At 44.2% G+C, this 24,053-nt stretch overlaps 2 long non-coding RNA genes across 2 annotated transcripts in view; one reads left to right on the plus strand and one right to left on the minus strand.

Annotated features, from left to right (window-relative positions):
- LOC141986485 (uncharacterized) overlaps positions 1-7,241 on the plus strand; it is a 95,061-nt gene extending 87,820 nt beyond the window's left edge. Inside the window, exon 3 of the long non-coding RNA XR_012639291.1 lies at positions 6,912-7,241. This is a non-coding gene — a long non-coding RNA (uncharacterized LOC141986485). The remainder of the gene's footprint in view (positions 1-6,911) is intronic.
- LOC141986487 (uncharacterized) lies at positions 425-23,469 on the minus strand. Its single transcript, XR_012639293.1, has 3 exons — positions 23,384-23,469; positions 20,357-20,545; positions 425-541 (listed from the first exon to the last, which is right to left on the minus strand). It is a non-coding gene; the product is annotated as an uncharacterized LOC141986487 (long non-coding RNA).
- Positions 23,470-24,053: the final 584 nt, after the last annotated feature.

Raw genomic sequence — 24,053 nt, forward strand, 5'->3', positions numbered from 1 at the left:
AAATCTGAATCTCAATATACATTGAACACTAATATTCCTTATGTTTTCAGAGAATTGATCTTAATTCTGTTTGGCTTTAGCCAATCAAGGAAAAATTTTGAAGATCATTGTCTTCATTTCAGCTAACACTGTTGTATTTGCAATGGGCTATTTAGAACACCTCCTATGTACGGTTAATATAGTTCACCTGGATACCGCCTGTTAACTTTTTCTCTGCATTAGTTTTTGACCATTTCATATCTATGTATTTTGGACTGTGACCCAGTGTCAGTGAACTTTCTCAACAAGAGCTATTTAGCAAGTCAGTGAGAAAACAGGTTTATAGCTTTTATTTTGTGAGCTACTTATGTTTTTTCCCGCTGATAAAAATCCAAGTTGTACAGTCAGAAGAGTTGTTCAAAATTACCTTGTCAAGTCTGATTCATTGGGGGATGGGAGGGAAAAAAGGGCTTGAGGGTTCTCTCTGCTGTGACTATCCATAAAACTGCTCCTGAAAAGCAGCAGGGAGTTATAGTAGTGATGTGGTCCTGAAGATCTGTTTCTGAGGAAACAAAAAATATTTCATAACATGAAGCTGAGAAATATTAGCAACGCTTCAAAAGCTGAGTTGGCAGGTACATTTGTTAACCAAAAGGGGGGAAAAAAGCATGCACAACCACCACAGTGGCTAAAATAGAGTATTTATGATTTAACACAACAAAACAGATTGATTGAAATGTGAGCTTTAGATGCTGCAGTGTTAGTGAAGTGCATTGGTTTGACAAACAGCCCTAAATGTTCCAACTAAGAGAGACACAAAAGTTAGAATAAAAAAGGTGCCATTAGACAATCAGGTCTCAAGATCAGCATTCAATTAAGACAAATACAGAATGAATGATTATAAGGATTTTTAAAATGAGCTTTGAGTAAGGATCTCAAGGATCCAGTTCAATTCCTATTGATATCAATGGAAAGACTTACATTAACTTCAGATGGAGATGGAACAGATGCTAAAGACCTGTATTGCTTACAGCAAGTAATGGAAGAAGAATTACAAATTCCAGTAGTGTACAGGGAAGCAGTAAGAACACTTTGGGTCCTATTCACTTCAGACAAAGCTCCTATATACATTTAAAAAAGAGAATGAGTTCTAAATAGGGGTCTTAGTGTAGCAGAATATAAACCTAAAGGTATACTATGTGTTACCAGTTACATAATCCTCTTTATGATCTTATTTAAAATCCTGTGCATTTCCAGTAAGGACAATGTTTTCATAAAGTTTGTTCGTTTAATTTGAAGTATTGAGGCCTTGTCTACCCTACAGGGTGGGGGGGAGATCAATGTAAGTTACGCAGCTTCAGCTATGTGAATAACGTAGCTGAAGTCGATGTACTTAGATCCACTTACCGCGGGGGACACACTAGGCTATGTCGATGGGAGAAACTCTCCCGTCAACTCCCCATTCAGGTGGAGTACAGGAGTCACCGGGAGAGTGATCTGCAGTCGATTTAGTGGGTCTTCACTAGACCCGCTAAATCGACTGCTGATGCATCGATCGCCACACGTCAATCCCCCAGTGAGTGTAGACAAGCCCTGAGAAAATTGAGGTTGATCCCTATTTTTCAGTTTGTTGTTAAAAGGAAAGCCAGCTGAAAAGAACAAAAGTTTCATAACGAAAGACAGTAAAGTGAGGATTTGCTTAATCTACAACAAGATTGTTTGAGGAATACCTATACTTTGTTTACTCTGATTCCAGGATTGCATGAGAGATTCTTTGGATTGTTGATGCAATTGAATTAAAGCAGTTGGATTTTAAATTATTGCTTTCTTCGGTTCATCCAACTGGCAGAAGAAAATATAAACTGCAATGGAGAAAAAATAAAGACTCAGAAGAAATGTTAGGAAGCACTTTTTTTAATACAGTAAATCAGAAATGGGTAGAATAGTCTTTCTTGGTTATTGGGTTTGTCCTGAGAAATGTCTTACAAATAATTGATACAAAAACCCAATCCTGAGCCCAGTGCAGAGCCTGCATGAGGGCCCAGTTGGAGAATGGGTATGGAGCTGTTTTGTCCCGGGAGGAGCACTGGGAGAGATTGTGGCTCAGGAGGCACAGTCGCTCCCAGCACTTCTCGCTGTGCAGAGGATTGGGGGAACCACACAGATGGTGTAGATTGGGTGCAGAATGAGGGCAGGCCATAGCCCTAGCTCCTTCCCATGCATTTGCTCTCAGGAAGGAGCAAGGACCAAGCAGTCTTTGTTCACAGGGATGGCTATTATGCTCTTTGCTTATGTGGGCCATTCAAAGGCTTGGCTTCTTGCAAGCCCCGTACATCATTTGTACAATGGGAGGCAGAACACAATTTAAGTGCACATCAGAAGACTGTGGGGAATGGAGACAGGGCACTGGACTAGGAGTCAGAAGACGATTCTGTATGGCTATAGCACTGATCTGCTGCATGACCTTGATCGCTTAACTTCAGGGTGCTTTGCTTCTTTTTCCCCATCAGTAAATGGGGATAATGATAATTACCCTCTTATGTAAAGTGTGTTGAGATCTCCAGATGAAAAGTATTGTGTAAGAGCTAAGAATTAGCATTTGTATTTATTAGCTGATGAAAATCTGCAGTTTTCACAAACATCAATTTGTTAATGCAAATCTTTGCTTCCTTTAATGCAGAAAAATAATTTTCATCTTCTGAGCTTCGACAGCTACATCTTCAGAATTTTATAATCTAGTATATTTTTCAACAACAGTCCATGTTAAATTATGTCAAAGTGATAATCTGCTGTAAACTGTAGATTAAGCATACGGGTTTAGAAACCAAGGCGATAGCTAGATATCTTAAGTAGATGGATTGGCAGATAGGTGGTTAACTGTATTTGCAGCTAGTAGGAGCATATGCAGCTCCACTGAATTTATGTAGTTGTACCAAGTGAGGCCAATGGTGAATCTGGCCCGATATTTTCAGTGAACATTAATTTTTACCTAGACCTAATTAAGCTACCTAATAGTCTTACCTGGATTCTAAACTATCTTTCACTTTAGTCTTCGAGCTACATGTTACTTAGGTACACTGGTGTAAATTTAGAGCAAGTTCGCAAAAGTTAATATTACACTGTATTTACTCCACTGTAACTGAGAACAGAATGTCCAGCTGTATTGTTAGTATTAGTATTTATGTTGTTATTTTCACAGCAGTCACAGTATGCGACACATTGTCCATACACAGACAGGAAGACAGTAAATCTCTCAGTCTGTAAGAAGAGCTAAGATTCTAAAGTCGTGGTCCTGCAACTGGATTCATGAGGGTAAACCCCAAATGCAGGATCAGAAAGAACAAAGACACTGAAATTTAGCACAGAATAATCAAAGATCTAATGCAAACTGTATACAAATGTTACTTTTTTTTCATTCCATTGGCTCTTGCCAATTGTCCTGGGTGAAATTTGCCCCATGGCAAAGGTTCTGCACAAGGCCTAGATACCACTTAAATGCTAAAATAGGGTTTCAGTGAGCCTTAAGCAATGCATGGGCCTTGCACTTGGAGGGGAGAATTTCACCTCCACATACTTCCTATTCGCCTCACTAATTAGACTCTTTCCACACCCCAACTCAACGTGAGTGGCAGAGAGCCTCAACAGAGTTCTTTGCCACAGTGCTGTGGGGTTCCTGAGTTGTTTGTCTGGCCTCTCCACGTCTGGATCTACTGCACAGCAGAAACATTGTGTTTCTCCTGCATTTTGAATCTTGTTCACCTACATGAGGTCACGTGTCAGTATTTTCCCTTAACTGTACAAGCAATACTAAAGGGGTGACTGACTTGATAGATAGAACATAAACTTAAGACGATAGCATAGGATAGCTGGGAGCAATACAGTAGAACCTCAGAGTTACGAACACCAGATTTACAAACTGACTGGTCAACCACCTACCTCATTTGGAACCAGAAGTACTCAGGCAGAAGCATAGACAAAAAAAGAAAAAAAAAGAAATACAATACAGGCGGTAAACTACTAAAAAAATAAAGGGAAAGTTTAAAAAAATGGATTTGACAAGGTAAGGAAACTATTTCTGTGCCTGTTTCATTTAAATTACAATGGTTAAAAGCATCATTTTTCTACTACACAGTAAAGTTTCAAAGCTGTATTAAATCAATGTTCAGCTGTAAACTTTTAAAGGAACAGCCATAACGTTTTCTTCAAAGTTACAAACATTTCAGAGTTACGAACAACCTTCATGCCCAAGATGTTGTAACTCTGAGGTTCTACTGTACTCATATTCTACACATTGGTTTTACAGTCTGCTTTCCAAGGCCCTAAAATAAAATGTTTTTTCAGATGGATTAAAATGATAGTCAGAGGCACCACAATACAAACTCACAATAACCAAGGTATAATGTAGATTTTTTCTTCATTATTCATTAGATATGGGCCCAAACCAAAGCCTTGGATTAAAATGTCCCAAACTTTGATTAACATATGTATGGATCTGAACTTTGTAGACCAGATTCTGATATGACCCTGTAAATCAATAGCAGCTCCATTGAAGAGAATGGAATTGCAATGGCTTAAGTGAGGGGAAAATCTGATTCTATGGCTCAGGCTCATCTCTAATATATATATATTATTTATGGTATGAATAATCATTCTTCTTAAGTTTTGATTGTGCCTTACAGGCATGGCCATGCATTGAAGGTGGCGCAGAGCTGCGCTATTCCAGGGACCATTCCAGTAACAATGACTCAGTACGCAAAATTATTCCTCTAGCTTACTTGTGGACTCTGGGAACGTGTTTGCTGCTTCACCCCTGCCAATGGTGCAGCATACTCCTTGTTGCTCTCTGGTCCTGCTCTGTGGGTTGGTGTGTAAGCAAGGGTGGTGGGGGGGTCTTGCACCCCAGGGGAGCAAAGAGGGAGCAGATCTCACACTAGGCCTTGTCTAGACTGCCAAGTTTCTGCACAGTAAAGCAGCTTTCTGTGCTGTAACTCCCTAGGTGTACACACTGCCAAGCCACTTAGTGCGCAGAAACTGCACAGTTGTAGCACTCTAAAAAACCACCCCAACAAGAGGTGTACAGCTTTCTGCACCATGGCTACAGTGCTGGTCAGGTTGGTTTGACACAATTTGTTCTTGATAAATCCATGCTGACTGTTATTTATCACCTTATTTTCATCTAGGTGTATTCAAATTGATTGCTTAATTATTTGCTCCCCATTATCTTTCCAGGTACAGAAGTTAAGCTGACTGGTCTGTAATTCCCCAGGGTTGTTCTTATTTCCCTTTTTTATATTTGCCCTTTTGTCCTTTTCCAGGCTTCTGGAATGTCTCCCATCTTCCATAACTTTTCAAAGATAATTGCTAATGGCTCAGATATCTCCTCAGTCAGCTCCTTGAGTATTCTAGGATGCATTTCATCAGGCTCTGGTGATTTGAAGACATCTAATTTGTCTAAGTAATTTTTGACTTGTTCTTTCCCTATTTTAGATTCTGATCCTACCTCATTTGCAGTGGCATTCACTATGTTAGATGTTCAGTTGCCACCAACCTTTTCTTGGTGAAAACCGAAACAGAGAAGTCATTAAGCACCTCTGCCATTTCCACATTTTCTGTTATTGTCTTTCCCCGCTCATTGAGTAACAGGTCTACTCTGTCCTTGGTCTTCCTCTTGCTTCTAATGTATTTGTAGAATGTTTTCTTGTTTCCTTTTATGTCCCTAGCTAGTTTGATCTCATTTTGTGCCTTGGCTTTTCTAATTTTGTCCCTATATAATTGTGATGTTTGTTTATATTCATCCTTTGTAATTTGACTGAGTTTCCACTTTTTGACTCTTTTTTGAGTTTTAGATCACTGAAGATCTCCTGGTTAAGCCAGGTTGGTCTCTTGCCATACTTCCTATATTTCCTGCACAATGGGATAGTTTGCTCTTGTGCCCTTAATAATGGCTCTTTGAAAAACTGCCAGATGTCTTCAATTGTTTTTTCCCTTAGACTTGCTTCCTATGGGATTTTACCTACCAACTCCCTGAGTTTGCTGAAGTCTGCCTTCTTGAAATTCATTGTCTTTATTGTGCTGTTCTCCCTCCTACCATTCCTTAGAATCATAAACTCTACCATTTCATGATCACTTTCACCCAATTGCCTTCCACTTTCAAATTTTCAACCAGTTCCTCCCTATTTGTCAAAACAAATCTAGAACAGGCTCCCCCCTTGTAGCTTTCTCTACTTTCTGAAATAAAAAATTGTCTCCAATACATTCCAAGAACTTGTTGGATAATTCGTGCCCTGCTGTGTTATTTTCCAAACAGATGTCTGTCCCCCCATCATCACCAAGTCCTGTGTTTTGGATGATTTTGTTAGTTGTTTAAAAAAAGCCTCATCCATCTCTTCTTCCTGGTTTGATGGTCTGTAGTAGATACTGGGCAATCCACTGCCGCAGGTTCCTTGGTAGAGCTGCTTTGTTTCTTGCCCCATTAACAGTAACTTTCCTGCGCCACTTTCCCATCATGGAGGGGGGAGGAGGGAAGTACCATTGCTGCACACAGGCAAGCCACATAGGGGCCAGGGCAGATGCCGCGGGCTTGGAGAAGACCCTCCCTTGATTCCCTGCTCACCCTCAGCAGCAAGATACCTTCCATAATGATCACATCCTGTGGAAAATGTGGGTGCAGGAATGATTAACAGGCCCCCCCTACAGTGCTGGCTCTCCCCAAGAGCAACGTGCCCAGTGTACAGCAGGGTCCAGGAAGAGTGATTTACCCTGCCCCTGCGGCTACTCACCATTTTGGGGGTCTTGTGGTTCATGTGTGCTTGCCTGGGGTCAGCCAGTTAGTGACAGGTGTGTGAGTACTGGCTGTGTTTTAAAGCACTGAATCAGTGTTGTCTGTGTTGCAAACAATACTGCTTCTGTAAAATGTTGCATTTATACTTCAGAGATGACCTTGGGAGCCGAGCCTCCCTCTTTGTTATTGACGGCAGAACGGCTGTGCAGAATTAGAAAGCGGACAAGAAGAACTAAGGAGGACTTTCTCCGTGAGGTGATGGTGCACTCTGCCACTGAGAAACAGGAACTGAAGGAGTCGTGGGATGGTGAGAAGAGGGACCGAAAGGAGAACGCGGCACACCAGAAAGAAGCCACGGAGAGGCTCTTGAACATTATAGAGTGCCAAGTGGACACGCTCCAGGTGATACTAGCTCTTCAAACTGAGCAGCTCCATGCCCGCCCTCCCCTGCAGCTGCTGTAACAAAACTCTTTCCCATGCACCCCCCAACACACCGCCAACACACCGTTATCAACCTCCTGGCTCCTCTCTCTACCTGTAGCATTCCACTCCTCCCTCCTCACAGTCCAGCACTGTGGATTCCCACTACACATTGCACTCAACACCCATCCCCCTGCAGTTTGGCCCTGCTGAAGTACAACACCCACTGCATTGTACTCCAAAGGAGATGGTTGGGTATGATCCCTGGACATACACAAATCTGTAGTCGTCCCGAGACCCCTTCTCCTCTTGAGACCTTCCCTTCCCCCATTCCCCTCTCTGCTGATGAATTAGTTCGTTTGACTCTCTCCTCTGGTTGTTGTCTTTTAATAAAAGAATTGTGTTGGTTTGAAAGCAATCTTTATTCTATTAAGTGAAAGCAAAAAGAGCACTGCAAAGCAACATACAATTATGTTAAGCCCCCTTCTTGCATCATGTGCACCAATCACCTCCTAGCATTACAAGCACTGCAATCCCAAGCATAGCAACAAATATTAGTGGCTTTCAGCTTCAAATTGCTGCCTCAAGACATCCCTGATCCTTATGGCCCCACGCTGTGTCCCTCTGATAGCCCTGGTCTCTGACTATTCAAACTCAGCCTCCAGGCCCTGAGCCTCTGCAGTCCAGCCCTGAGTTAAACTTTCACGCTTCCCTTCACAAATATTACGGAGAGTACAGCACATGGCTATAAGCATAGGAATATTGTCATCATCCATATCCAGCTTCCCATACAGGCATTGCCAGCGGGATTTTAAACAGCCAAATGCACACTCAACAGTCATTCTGCACTTGCTCAGCCTGTTGTTGAATCAGTCCTTGCTGCTGTCATGTTGCCCCATGTATGGCTTCATAAGCCACGGCATTAAGCAACTTCTTGAACAGGCCAGTGTTCCAAAAGATGCGTGCGTCATGCACCTTTCCGGACCAGCCTGCATTAATGTCTGTGAAACACCCACGGTGATCCACAAGCACTGGAGAACCACTGAAAAATACCCCTTGCAATTAATATACTCAGTGGTTAGGTGGTCTGGTACCAGAATTGGAATGAGCGTGCCATCTATTGCCCCTCCGCAGTTAGGGAAGCCCAGTTGTACAAAGCCACCCACAGTGTCATGCACATTGCCCAGAGTCACGGTCTTTTGGAGCAGGATGCGATTAATGGCCCTGCATACTTCCATCAGCACAACTCCAGTGGTCGACTTTCCCACTCTGAACTGGTTAGCGACTGATTGGTAGCAGTCTGGAGTAGCCAGCTTCCACAGTGCAATCTCCACGCGCTTCTCCAGCGACAGGGCAGCTCTCATTGTCTCGTGTCCTTGCACCGCAGGGCTGGGGTGAGCTCATCACATAGTCCCATGACTGTGGCTTTCCTCATGCGAAAGTTCTGCAGCCACTGCTCGTGATCCCACGATGTGATCCCACCAGTCAGCGCTTTTTTCCCGAGCCCAAAAGTGGCATTCCACTGTCTGCACCTCCGTGAATGCCACAAGCAATCTCGTGTCGTAGCTACTATGCGTGGCGAGATCAATGTCACATTCCTCTTGCCTTTGTAGTTTAAGGAATAACTCCACTGCCACTCGTGACATGTTGGTCAGAGTGAGCAGCATACTGGTCAGCAGTTCGCGATCCATTCCTGCTGCCCGAAAGAGGCAGGGTGCACAGTACACAAACCGTTGAAAGATGGCGCCAAATGTGGACAGAAGCACAGGGATTGCTGGGATGCAAAGCAATGCATCACAGGACAATGGGACAGGACCCAGGATGCTGCGTGACCCACCCCCTTCCGCCTTCCCACAAGTCTTAGCAGCAAAAGAGAAAAACGTGCTCTGTGGGATAGCTGCCCAGAGTGCACCGCTCTGAATAGCACTGCAAGTGACGCAAGTGTGAACATGTTATTGCAGCTGTCAGTGTAACACACAACAGCGGTTTCCCTTCTACGCTCTCTGAGCAGTGCTGTAACTGCAGGAGCTGTAACTTTGCCAGTGTAGACATGCCCTTAAGGAGTACAGGAACTGTGTTGGTACCCAGCCACTGTACAGTAGTGTGAGAGAGGGGAAGGATTCTTACGTGCACTTCCTTCTTCTTGTGCACTCCAAGCATAACATAGCTCTTAGCAGCTTTTTTGAAGCAAAACCCCAGAAGGGCTTCCAATTAAGCATTATTGAAACAGCTTTTAATAATGCAGCTTTTTCTGAATGGAAATAGTCACATTGTGAGCCTGTTTCCAATGTCTTTGTGGTTTTGAATGCTTATGAATAAATGCTGGCCTTGAAGTTTGTTTTACTGTGTAAGATTCAGACTGTGTGCTAAAGTGTGGTGACAGATTGGCACAGCGAATGCTTGCAAGACTCTGCTAGCCTGTGTATCCCAGCCATATATACAAAGGATTGTTTATTCATAATTTAGTATGCCTTGGGACAGAAAAGAGAAAAAAATTGCATCCAGATCCAAACTAATTAAAAGTGAGTATTTTTGGACTGGATTTATCTCTCCTGTTGCTAGGAAAGCTGTGCAGACAAATCACTTATAGCACAACTGGGGGACAAAATCTTATTTTGATGAGTTCCAAAAAAATGAAAAATTTTAAAATGTTAATTTTAAATGGCTGTTATAGATGGTGAAGGCAGTTTTTTGGTTGGAAAGGTGTCATTTTGCCATAAAGTGTTTTCCTTGCAAAAATATTTAATTTATCCTTGTGACAAAATTCACAAAAAAATCAAGAATTTTGCTCCCATGCTGGAATTTTTGCTACAGAAAATTGTTCTCACTGGGAGGAAGAGAGGCATGGGCCCTGACTTCGCAGTGCTTTCGGAGCAGTTTTATACCTCTTTGCAGGGGAACCCTTAGCAATGTTCAGCCATAAGTGGGTCGTGGCTACTGCTACTGGCCTAGGTAATGTGTTCAAAGAAAAGAAGGTGTGACTAGTGCTCCCTTATGTCCTAGGTGCTAGAACTGCCCCTTGGAAGACTGCTGTAATGTATACTGTCATAAATATAAAAGGAAGGGTAAACACCTTTAAATCCCTCCTGGCCAGAGGAAAAACCCTTTCACCTGTTAAGGGTTAAGAAGCTAAGATAACCTCGCTGACACCTGACCAAAATGACCAATGAGGAGACAAGTTACTTTCAAAGCTGGAGAGGGGGAGGGAAACAAAGGGTCTCTCTCTGTCTGTGTGATGCTTTTGCTGGGACCAGAGCAGGAATACAGGTCAGAACTCCTGTAAAGAGTTAGTAAGCAATCTAGTTAGATATGCATTAGATTCTGTTTTGTTTAAATGGCTGATAAAATAAGTTGTGCTGAATGGGATGTATATTCCTGTTTTTGTGTCTTTTTGTAACTTAAGGTTTTGCCTAGAGGGATTTTCTGTGTTTTGAATCTGATAACCCTATAACGTATTTACCATCCTGATTTTACAGAGGTGATGCTTTTACTTTTTCTTTAATTAAAATTCTTCTTTTAAGAACCTGATTGCTTTTTCATTGTTGTTAAGATCCAAGGGTTTGGGTCTGTGTTCACCTATGCAAATTGGTGAGGATTTTTATCAAGCCTTTCTCAGGAAAGGGGGTGTAGTGCTTGGGGGGATAATATTTTAGGGGGGGGGGGAGACTTTTCCAAGTGGGCACTTCCCCTGTTCTTTGTGTAACACTTTAGTGGTGGCAGTGTTTAACCTAAGCTGGTAAGAATAAGCTTAGGGGATCTTTCATGCAGGTCCCCACATCTGTACCCTAGAGTTCAGAGTGGGGAAGGAACCTTGACATATGCCATGGACTGGACCAGTGCCAGGATTGTCCCAGAACTGGGGTGTTGAAAGGGAGGATTAAGGCCACCTTTGCACTCCACCCTCTTGAACTGCCCTGGTTGCAGCTCAGGATTTGGACCATTCAGTCTGGACCAAATTTGTGAAAAATCCCTAATGCAGTCATTAAAGCATAATGGTTTACAAGGAAATACGTCAAAGCAAAGACCGATTACCTGAGTTCTAGCTGGAATGTCGATTCTGGGTGTGTACTGCTGAAAATGAAGGCCCTAGAACTGTTGATCTGCTTTGAAAGTTGACTTTGAAAAAATGAAAAAAGGTCTTATGTTTATTGTCTGGCATTTAACTTCAGATCAAATGTGAAAAGCCTAGAAATAAAAAATTGTTTATTTCTAACTGGTAGCTCTGCAGATTCATCCTGGAATCTGAAAGTCAGGCTGAGTTCTTTCTGGCTCCTGTGTCATCAGCTTTAAAGATGCTGCACTCTGAACTTACTTAAGTTAGTTCTCTAGGTGATGAAACAGTCAAAATAGAATCCAGCTCTCGCTCGCTCTCGTAGCTGCTTTGGCTCTGCTATGCCAATGGAAGTAAAAAGGAGTACGTATTTTCTCCAGTCAGTAAAGTCTGAATACACATAGGGAGCAGATTGGTTGAATAAGAAGTTGCTGTTTTTACAAATCATAGTCAGTCTTCTGAGTAGAATGCCTCTTTAAAATATGAAATACTGTTATCCTAGTCTAATACGGGTCAGTGGTTTGAAAATGACTATTGTATTCTAAAACTTATCTAATTAATTGAAATTTAAACTTGTCACATCTTTTTTTTAAGGATGACATTGTAGTTGTGTTAAAACATCTGTCATCTTGTCAGCTGTACGAACATTTTTTCTTAATGGTCAGCTTGTCACAGTTAATTAGTCTTTAGACATATGGACAGTTATAAAGCAATGTGACTTTGAAAATCCTTTCTAGTTACCTGTAACATAGAACTCTAGAGAGACAATGCACTCACTGGATATTTGTACCACAAAGCCCCTTCACAATGTGAGTTGTAGTTTGCACTTTGCTGAGGGAATACATGTTTCTCCCTGGGAAACCTTTCTTGTTTCTGTTATTATTTCCTGTGTGTATGTTTCCAGCACAGAACTTTGTATTGATTTTGACTAGAGATTGGCTCCAGCTGCAACATACAAATCCAGACCAGGATTTTGAAGCCCTTCCCACAACATCTGGGGTCCAGTCTATCATTAGTGCCTAGAGTTTTTTGTGCACCTTAATTTCTGGGCGCCCAACTTGACATATTTTAAAGGGGGATTGATTTGCAGAAAATACTTGCCTTCTGAAAACCAAGTCCCTTTATGTGTGGCCCAGATTGGCACCCACCATCCCTAGTCACTTTGAAAAACCTCGACCAGGATGAGTTCAGATTTATGGGGTTTGATTTTGCCCATTATAAAAGTATGGGCTGTTTGCAAAATATAACCCTGATCCAGACTTGGGCTTTGAACGCCTCCAAAGTACAAGTGGGTTCAGATTCAGGGTTTTGGTTCAGCCCCATCCATCTCTTGTTTTGAATGTTGAATGTGTACATACAGCCATATTGCATAATACAATGTGGTGCATCTGTATGGGCCTGATCCTGCAGGGAGGTAAAGGCCTCCTGCAAGGTGCTGAACTCCCTCAAGTCTTCCTGACTTCAGTGTGTATTGAGTGCACTGACCACCTTGCAGAAGGCACATCAGCTACTTGCAAGATTGGGCTTTCTGATGTATTTGCCATAAAGGCAGACAGAAAAGTAGCAAAATCTATAATAATTCTTGTCCGTTCACAGAGGTCCAGGAACTAAGACTATCTAAAATATCTAAACTGATCAATATTTTGAAAGATGTTCTTTCCTTTACAGCAACAGTTCATTTGCCCTTTTTACATTTTTGATGATTCCCATTTCACAAGAATTAATTTCTTTTCATATCGGAATCAGTTTTGTAAAGTCTTTGGCTATGATGTTATGAAAATAGATAAGTCCCTGTGATGGACTGCTGACCCCACACTTGCCCTGAAGGGGTTAATGGAGGTCAGATGAGCCAATTAACCTATTAGGCTGAAGGCTGAGAGGAGAGCCCTGATTAGGGAAGTTTACCTCTGCAGGAACAGGCAGGGCTTCTATAAAGCCAGGGAGCTGATAGCAGGAAGGAGGCTGCAGGGAGGTAGTCTCTAGTCACTTCCTGGGAGAAGTGTTTGGAGGCTATAGAGACAAGTAGCCCACAATTGCTTCTTGGGAGGAGGGAGTAGAAAGGCCTGCAAACCCCAGGCAGAGGGGAGTGCCAGGATAGGAAGCAGCCTAGAGAGTAAGCAGCAAGGTTGGGGACTGAACAGACCTTGGCTGCATGTTGTAGGGTCCCTGGGCTGAAACCCAGCATAGAGGGTGGGTCCAGGGTCCCCCACCTGCCACTGTGGAAGTGGCACTGTTGGGACAGTGAGCTGGAAGACTGCCTGGATCTCTGTGGGAGTGATAGACTTCAAAGGACTATATGCCAGAAAGCGGGGGAGGGGGTGGGAACACTGAATGACCTGGCTGCAGGACCAAGCACAAAGAGGCCACAGCAGCTCCTGGAGTGAGAGAGGGGCTGCAGACAGTGACAGAGGAGAAGGGATGGTGTCGTGCAACAGCAGGAAGGGGCATCAACCTGGGCTATTCCCCAGAGTGACCAAGGAGAAGGTGCCATCCTAGCAGTGAGTGGAGCACCCTGTGAAAATCCCCCAAAACAGAGACCAATGCTAAATTTAGGCCCATAATTAATTTTATCCAGACAATAACCCAGTCTCCAGCTGTATAGTTTCAAATACATACATTAAAATATTTTTGGTCTGCCTTCACTTTCCTGTATTCTCTAATGGATTTTTAAAACATTCATGAGAATGGAGAAGGGATTAATTGTTGGTGTAAGGGGCCACCAGACCACACCACAGGCAGCATCTGTTTTAATGTTGTCATTGATACCCTTTTATTTTTAAGAGAGTGGTAGGACCTGCATAAATTCCAGCAGACAAAAGATCCTCCTCAATGGTTTGTGCAGAAATAGTCCGACCCTCCCATGGCACTGTTTCCTCCCTATTTGGGGACCAAAAAATGGCTCTTTTCTGAGTCCGGGACCCCTCTGTGCGGGTGGGGATGAGGCTGGACCTGGTGCAGGGCAGGGGGCACAGGTTCCGTCCAAGCACCTGATGAATACTCAGTAAAGCTAATATCTGCAGTCCCTTCCATGCTGTACAACCCTTCTCTCCTCCCTCTCCCCCTGCCCCCAAGAGGGGGAGGGGTGTTCCAGAAGCAGCCACAGGCTAGGATGTCACTGGCACCATGAATGAATTAGAGTTGTGTTGCTAGGGAGCAGGAGAGGCTCCAGATGGTGTGGAGTCACAGGGCCTCCATCTGACAGCACTTTCCTCAGGCAGACCTCAGAAATCTGGGCAGATCTTGGGAAATCTGTGGGCTCCTGGGGCTGAACCTCTTGCTTCTGTGCAGAGGGTCCTATTCCTGCTCAAGAATTCAGAGAAAAACCTGTGAGGTTCTCCCTCCTGGCTCCTTGAGACAGGTTTTAACAGACAAAGCGGTGATTGGGGCAATGTGATTAAATCCTTCAGTGAGCACAGGAGGATATTTTCCCATGATAACCGTAATTCAATTTTGTGTGAAGCTGCAGTCTCCCCAGCACCTGATCAGCATGTCACAATATTCCCATGTAATGCAGTGATTCTTCTCTTTGAATCAAGCATTCAGCATGCAGCCTGGCTGCTGTATAAGAGATCCATGACAAAATTACAGAACACTCTCATAACTACTTTTATGAATCAAGCCCTGAGCCTTTGTACTCCTTCACATACACCCTAAAACAGGCACTGACATGAAATGTTTTGGACATTGAAACAGTTTGCCAAATGCCGGAGCAAAAAGGGACTCTGGCAGCTCCAGTCAACACTGCTTCCCTCCAGCAGCACTGAGAGTCAGGACAAATCATTAGCAGGTGGCTAACACAATCTCAGAGCTCCTCTTTAGACCCTGATGGACACGTTATAGCTGTTTTTCATTCCATACAGGTGATGGAGGTTTCCCTATGAAATCATGTTTGATTATATGCATTCTAAATTACTATACCCCTGCAGAGTTGAGGTATTAACAAGGTTTGTAAGATCTTCATATTAGTGATACCAGAGACATTTGGCATTCAGACAGTGTTTCAGATGTGTAGATAGATCTGGTGATATGTTACCCTGTAGCCTCAAAGTCTGTAAGCTGCTGCTTGCATGCTGTAGTTTATTTAATATAGTTATCAACCACAGAATACCTTTAATGGAAGGAAGGATATTAATACACAAAGAATCACAGCAATTGGAATTGGTATATATGTGAATACCTGTCTACTCACACAGTCAGTGTGTTTGCACGTGCAGTTATGGGGTTGGCCCTGCATATTAGGGTCTAGGTCGATGTACATATTTTGCACAGGGACCACAGCCTCCATCCTTTTAAACATTTGACTCTAAGTATGGAAGAAAATCCTGCTTTCACTTTGCCAACTCTTCCTGTCTGTACTGATGTTCTGCTAATCTGTGGCAACACAATATTTGCAGGTGTAATCTCAAAGTTTGTGTGGCCTACACATGTATTTTCCCAAGACAAAATAATAAAATGCTTTCCTAGCACAGAGGTCAGGATACTTATCAATAATTCATGAAGCATAAGGTGAAAATCAAATATCACAGAGATGGGAAAAACTAATATCCTAGATCCAACTACTCCTGAACTTCAGTAAAGCTAAGCTTGAGAGCTATGCTTTGCAGCCCACTTTGCTCAGGCCCAAGTCTAGAATAATTAAGAAAAAAGTCCCCATGCCAATGTCCCATGTAATCCATGTCAGGTACTATAGCAACTTGAGTCTTATTGAAGCTTTTGTGTGTGGAATCTTACTAGTGCTACAATATGCAGCTCAATATATAACAGCAGGTGATTTACAGTTGAGTTGAATTGCTTTACTGCATTTATTATGTTTTCACCTCTCCACAGTGGAATTAAAACTATGATTTAATCAGTTGCTGATCTGAAAGTATATACATTATACAGATAAAAATCAGTCCGATCTCTGATTTCGAAAAATAACGTTCTCCTTATAGAAGGTATCCTTTTTTGCAATGCACAACTCATCTAGGTCTTGAGTATGTGGCCTCTCTGTCTACAGTGCAACTTTAGAGAAGCATGCTTAATGGCTTCAAGCAACCTTCATACTCCCTGGTTTGGGGGTTGCCGGGCACCACTGAATCAGAAGGAAAAATGCAAAGTACTACAGTTAGGAAGGAGTAATCAACTGCACAAATACAAAATGGAAAATGACTGCTTAGGAAGGAGTACTGCAGAAAAGGATTGAGAGGTTTGTAATACTGTTGCCAAAAAATGTAAACATCATTCTGGGATGTATTAGCATTCAGAGTTGTAAACAAGACACAAGAAGTAATTCTTCCATTCTACACAGCACTAATAAGGCCTCAGGTGGAATATTGTGTCCAGTTCTGGGTACCACACTTTGGAAAGATGTGGACAAATTGGAGGAAGTCTAGATGGGAGCAACAAAAATGATTAAAGGTCTAGAAAACACGACCTACAAGGAAAGATCGAAAAAAAAATTTGTTTAGTCCGAAAGGGGACAACTGAGGGTGAACATAAGTCTACAAGTACATGAAAAGCTGTTATAAAGAGGAAGGTGATAAACCTTAACTACTGGGGACAGGACAAGGAGTAATGGGTGTAAATTGTAGCAAGGGAGATTTGTTAGATATTAGGAAAAACTTCTGAACTTTAAGGGTAGTTAAAGACCTGGAACAGATTTGACCTAGAGACACTGTGGAATCTCCATCACTGTGGGTTTTTAAGAACAGGTTAGACAAACTTGTCAGGGACAATCTGGACTAGATGGGGGACTGGACTGGATGACCTATTAGGGTCCCTTCCAATCCTACATTTTTATGATTCTATAAGGTGCAGTTCAAAGCTCCCTTTAAGTTGCAAAGCAGCCCACAGACTCTTGTGTACGATCTTCAGAACTCATCTTCCTGATCCATGGAAATCCTTTAAGTTTCCAGGAGATAATGCATTCTGAATTGAGGGAATCCATGATTTGGAATCTCCCAAGCCACCAGCTACTGTTTGGTATGTCACATCTCCCTTTACGTCCAAAAAGTGGCCTATTAAGTTTGTGACTCTTATTCATTTGTTTTAAATAAACACAAACGCAAAATTTTCCTGTAAGATTATGCTACTTAACAGACATCTATGTACTTGTTAACAAAGGCCTCATTCTCCCCTATGTGGGAGTTATCCATAGTGGGAGGGAGAGAACTGCACCAATTCTGACTTGCAAACTTTCCTAGGAATTCTTCTGTTATGGGGGTAAGCTTTTCTCCCTCCCTTTGGAAAAAGCAAGAAGTTCATTCCCTGAACATACTGATTTCCAGAGGTCTGCATAATCTTGGGGATCTCAATTACTTGTAAACACCATGTGTGTGGACACACTGTGCATCTGCACTAGTTTTGGACCCTGGTGTTCCTGGACAGTGCACCTCCACTGAGGCCACTCAGAGAGAGGTTGCCAGGCATCCAGTTTTTGGCAGAACACCCGGTCAAAAAGGGACTCTGGCAGCTCCGGTCAACACTGCTGACTGAGCCGTTAAAAGTCCGGTCAGCAGCACAGTGGGGCTAAGGCAGGCTTCCTGCCAGCTGTGGCTCCGCCCGGCTCCTGGAAGCAGCGGCATGTCCCCCCTGCTGCTCTTAAGCATAAGGGCAGCCTCAGCCTGGAGCCCCCTCCCATACTCTGAGCCCCTTGGCTTCACCCCCCAGCCCAGAGGTCCCTCCTATACTGCAAACCCCTCATCCACAGCCCCACCCCACAGCCTGCTCCCCTAGACTGAGCCCTCACCCTACCAACCCCCAGCCCAGAGCCCCTTCCTGCACCCCTCATTTCTGGCCCATGCTGGAACCCACACCCCCAGCCAGAGCCATCACCCCCTCCTGCACCCTAACCCCCTGAGCCAGCCTGGTGAAAATGAGTGAGTGAGGGTGGGGGAGAGCAAGCGACAGAGGTGGGGGGGATGGAGTGAGCAGGGGTAGAGCCTCAGAGGAGGGGCAGGCAGGGGCAGGGCAAGGGTGTTTGGTTTTGTGCTAGTAGAAGGTTGGCAACCCTACTCAGAGAGTAAGTCACCCACCACAGTTTTTTCTGGAGTTCCATAGTACAGATATAGTACAAATGGGGGGGGGCGGGGGGAAGAAGAGAAACAGCTGGAGGCTATGATAACTTCTCTTTCCCCCCCACCCTGGCTACAGTTTTTGGGAAAAGAGAAATTAGAAGAGAGCCCATGGCTCCCCTGTCTTTTTGTTTGACTGAGGATCCCTGTGAATAACAACCCTGGGTGTTTATTTTATCCAATATGTTTTTTGCCAGATAGCCACGAAGCAAACTTCTTTGCAAAGGTTCCCTTGAACTGACATTTTACCAGCTATGGATCTTTATATTTCATTACCTCCTCCACTAGCATTAAAGTTTGTTTCCTTCAGAGAAAAGCTTAGTTTCCTGGAAACGGGCATTTCTCTTGGCTCATGATCCCCTGCCCAGATGTTAAAACTTCCTCTGTTTCTTCAAATGTGTTTTGTAGACTACTGAAGCTTGTCTAGGGACCCACAGGATCTTCACATAGGACTCCACACAGCTTATGCTTCATTCAGTTTCTTTCTTACCCCCTCAAGTTATGCAGTATAAATAAAACCAGAAAAGTTAGAACTTAATATGGCTGGTGACACCCTTAATAGACACTGATGCCTAATAGCATTTCAGTGAGGAATTTTGATCGAAAAATCAGTCCAAATGCAAGTGTGCATCACAGATTAGTGACAGCATGGAAAAGGGGGACAGGTAACTACAGCATGGCCAAATGCCAGAGCTTTCAGCATCAAAGAAGCTCATGAAAAAGTACATTTTGATTTGCATGGGTTTGTATCCTGGACATTTGGTTTGGAATTTCCACTTTGATTTTTAGGTTAGGACACCCTAAAGCTCAAAACAAAATTCAGCCAACAATGCTCTATTTCACCTGATTTTCTGTCCAAACTCCTACATTTTAGCAGTTTGGTTCCAGATCTGAACTTTGCCAAAGCAAAACCCTGGAATCAGACAAGAATTTTGAGAACATTTGCAGCTTTGTTTAGATCTGAACTTTGAATTTCAGGTTCAACCCTAGCTTCCAGAAATCAGCCCAGGTTTGCACAATGCCATTCTCAGATTCTCTTGAAAAAGGTTCACAAACCTTTTAATGACTTGAGCTGAGTTTCAAGTTTGTTATGGAATTTGAAAACTAGGCAAGGTTGGCATGGTTTTAGGATTTGATAAGAACATTTTTCACAGCTCTGCATTGGTCAATGCTTGAGACATGAAGTGAGTTTCTTGATAAGCAAATATTTTCCAAATTTTCAAGTATGTGTTGTGGGAACAACAGGCATTTTCACCTTTGTTACAGCCATATTCTTGTCTGCCAGAAATAAAGTGGCTGAACAGATCACTAGTACCTCCAGAAAAATTTCGAGTGGAAAAAAATAGAAGGGTTCCTTCTGCTGCTGACCCTGTGCTTGTAATGTGTAACTTTTTGGCATCTTCATCCAAAACTGTAATATGTAGGGGAGATGCCACTGTAAATGAATCTGAAGGACTCCCTTTCTCTGCACTCTTCCCAGCACATATGGGGAAATAAAGATACCATGCAGTCTAGTTGAGGTATACACACATTCTTTGCAGTACACATGTTTCTTGGATGCCACATGTGACAGAACACTTAGCAGCATATTTCCATGCAGCTGTCACAGTCTCTTCAGTTCAGTCTATGCCAAAATTCTGCTTCCAAGTTGAAAGAGGCTTTATTTATGACTTGATTTAAAACTGTACTGAAGATTAAGAGTACTGAGTAATTTAATCGTAAAAATCCAAACAACAACATAGTTACAAACTCCCATCCAGACAAACCAAACCAACTTTTAGCAGGACAAGAAATACAGAATTAGTTAAATTTAACCACCCTCCAAACATTTGAGATTCACAGTAAGGTACCCATACACAGCCTTAAATCTGTGCCTACAATGAGGCCAGCCTCCCAGTTTCCTTCTTTGTTCCTTTCATACCTACTAGGATACATTTGCTATTTTTGAATCCATAATGTTTTAAGAGGAACTTAAGTCTAACCGATTGCAGATATTTTACATTTTGGAAAAAAAAACCTGTCCTGATACATGACAATACCATTTCCATCCTCCAGCCTTCCATTCCTTACCTTCTTTCACAAAGCCTTTAGCTTGTCTAGCTGGATGCATCTTCAGTTTAGATCAGCGGGTTCTTCTTCGAGTGATGGTCCCTATTGTAGACCACTTTGGGTTATGTGTGCGCATCATGCGCCTGGAGCTGGAGAATTTGAAAGTAGTGTCTGCTGGTCCATGCATGTGCTCTAGTTCACCTTGTGCCTCTGTCCGAAAAGATAAAGAGCTGGGTGGACCAACTGTCTGTACAGTTCCTTCTCACTGACACATGGTTAAGGCTAAGATTTTGTCATGGATATTTTTAGTAAAAGTCATGGATGGGTCATGGGCAAAAAAGAAAAATTCACGGAAGCAGTGCCCTGTCCGTAACTTTTACTAAAAATATCCGTAACAAAATGGGGATCTGTGGGTCCCCACTCTGCCTGAAGTGGGACAGCTGCTCAGGGGATAGGAGCTGCCTGGAGTACCCCCACCACCCGCAGCTCCAGAGGCCGGGGCAGCTGGGAGCTGCAGGCTTCCCCCAGTGGCCGGGAGCTGCAGGGCTCCCCACTGCTCTCAGCGGTTTGGAGCTGCGGGGGCCACCACAGCTCCCTGCCCCATGGGTGGCAGGAGACCCTGCAGCTCCCAATTAGCGCAGGCTGAAATCATGGAGGTCACTGGAAGTCATAGATTCCGTGACTTCCACGACTTCTGTGACTAAATCATAACCTTACACATGGTCCAGATTGGAACCTTCAGTGTCCGTAGCTTTAGCTTCATCCTACAAAATAAGAATTAGATCTAGTTTTGTAATTAGTTTTTACAGTCTTCAGTTTAGTGTCTTATAGATCTATTAGTGCAATAGTCACCATCCAGTCGATCACGATCGACTGGTCGATCCTAGAGGATCTCCCAGTTGATGGCGATCTCTGGCGGCACAGCGGGGCTGCTGCTAAGGCCGGCTCCCTGCCTGCCCTGGCTCCACGCCTCTCCCAGAAGTCCCAGAGACAGGGCAGGGGTCTCCCTCCAGGTGCTGCTCCTGCCTGCAAGCACCACCCCTGCAGTGCCCATTGGCTGGGAATGGGGAGCTGTGACCAATGGGAGCTGCAGGGATGGTGCTTGCAGAGAGAGGCAGTGCATGGAGCCACATGCCCCCCACCCAGGGGCCACAGGGGCACGTTGGCCCTTTCCAGGAGTGGCGTGGGGCCGGGATAGGCAGGGAGCCTGCCTTAGCCTCACTGCGCTGCTGACCGGGAGCCACCCAAAGTAAGTGCTGCCTGGCAGGAGGCTGCACCCTAACCCCCAGCCCTGAGACCCCTCCCAGAGCCAGCACCCTGCACCCATTCCTGCACCCCAACACATTGCACCAGCCGGAGCCCCTTCCTGCACCCAAACTCCCTCCCAGAGCTTGCACCCCTCACCCTTTCCTGCACCCTAAACTCCTGTCCCAGGCTCAGCCCAGATCCCCTCCCACACTGCGAACCCCTCAGTCCCAGCTCAGAGCCTGGACCCCCTCCCGTACCCCCACCTGCTGCCCCAGCCTGGTGAAAGTGAGTGAGGGTGGCGGAGAGCGAGCAGTGGAGGTGGGAGGGGATGGAGTAGGCAGGGCTTTGGGGAAGGGGCAGGGCCTCGGGTAAGAGGCAGGGTAAGATCCTGGGTTGCCCTTAAATTCAAAAAGTGAACTTGGGCATAAAAAGGTTGGAGACTGCTGTATTAGTGTATAGTCTCTTGGGGAACTGCCCCTGGTACCAGGCTGTTCTTGTACTGGACTGTGCCTAGGATTCTCTGCTTCAAACTCTGTGCTTCCTCCCCAGGATCCTTCTCAGTCAGCTATGGCCACCAGTGCTGTCTGTACTGCCCTGGGGGAGCCCAAATTACAATTAGGAGCAGTATTTGCTATTTGTTCCCCAGCCATACCTGAGATGGGCAGGAACTTCATCTTCACAAATAGCTCAGGGAGAAGGCCATGAGATCCCAATCAGATCTAAACCAGGGACACCCTGTACATCAGCCTCATTCAGCAAGGCATGAGCCTCCTGCTGCAAAGTCTGACTCTGGTGTGGGACAATCTTACCCCCACCCCCACCCCAGACCCCACAGTGGGGTCTTGTTAGGAATCCAGGAAGCACTCTTATAAGCATGAGACTAAGTCTTCCTCTAAATCCACTTTGAAGAAGTTCGATTTGGCTCTAAACAAGCCCATCAACTCAGGATGTCCTAAGTCCTCATGGGCCAAGTCCAAGAGGCACAAAAAGAAGCCCATAAGTGTTGTGATCTGTCAGGACTGTCTCCTTGGCACCTCCCAAACCTTGGGATCCATCACCACCAACAAAGTCCGATCATTGTCAACTTCAGGCACCTTCTTCCTCACCAGCTCCAGTAGCTTGAACAAGTAGAACCCCTCAATCTGAATCAGTTGCTGCCCCACAGGACATTTTCACTCCCCCAGATCCAGAATCTTCTTCTTTGGGCCCCTCCATCTCCAGAGAGATAACACTATTGAGAGAGTCAACTGCTGGAGGGAGTTTGTTGCCCACCCCATACACAGAATACAACTTCCCTCCAGTGGCACCAGTGGTACTGCCACTTGGATAGAAATCAGCCTTCTTTTCATTGGGAGATTTCAAATCACCTCATGAACCTTTCCCCCCCATCCTATATATCATCCACTGCCCAAAAGAACTGCAACCTCTGCCTTATCTAACTCAGAGCTATTGGTACCCCCATGCCAGGGCTACTTTGTCTTCATGCATCCATGGACCACTAGATTCTGGAAAGGCCCAATCAGAACCTTCCTACCTATTCAGAAGCCCTACTCCCCAGTGGGACCTAAACCTTGTTCTCTCAGTACTCACAAGGCCCCCCTTTTGAACCTTTGGCTTCTTGCTCCACATTTCTCCTTTCCATAAAGGTTGCTTTCCTTATAGCCATCACCTCAGCTAGATGAGCTGGCAAGCTTGGAATGATGGCAGATGCTCCATAAGGATAAAGTTTCTTTGCATCTACACCCCAAATTCATTCTAGAGTAGTTTCAGAATGTCACTTTACCCAATCAATTCACTTACCTGTGTTCTTCCCAAAGCCACACGCTTCTGCACAGGAATAAAAACTCCACTCCCTCAATTTTTGGTGGGCCTTGCCTTTTTACCTGCAAAGAACAAAACCAATCAGAAAATCCCTGTTGATTGCTATAGCAGAAAGAGTCAGGGGACACACCATCTCCAAATGGATCTCTGGCTTCATTCTACTCCACCAGCTAGCAAACCATCCCCTCTCCCCAACCCCCATGTGGTAAGAGCTTATTCCACCAGAGCACAAGCAACACCTATAGCATCACTTCAGGAAGGACCCCTCCTTGACACCTGTAAAGTGATAATGGGGGCCTCCGTTCATACGTTTGAGAGACATTAAGCCCTGGTGCAGAACTCCTCTGCTGATGCCTCCTTTGGGACAGTGGTACTCCACTCAGCTCTCTCTACATCCTCATACCCGCCTTCTACTTAGGTACTGCTTGTCAGTCAGTCACAGTGGAATACAATAGGGATCATCACTCGAAGAAGGTTAGCATCTTCCTATAAGTCTTAATGACACAATTGTGCACAGCGTATCCTCAAACATGAAGAGTCCCATTGACTTCATTAGTACTCTGCATGCATTTGGATCATGTGCAATATTGGGCTAATAGATGCCAGGTCAAACTGTATAACCTTAACAGTAAACACTCTATGGGAACAA

Source organism: Natator depressus, chromosome 4 (assembly GCF_965152275.1).
Source record: "Natator depressus isolate rNatDep1 chromosome 4, rNatDep2.hap1, whole genome shotgun sequence".
Classification (NCBI taxonomy): Eukaryota; Metazoa; Chordata; order Testudines; family Cheloniidae; genus Natator; species Natator depressus.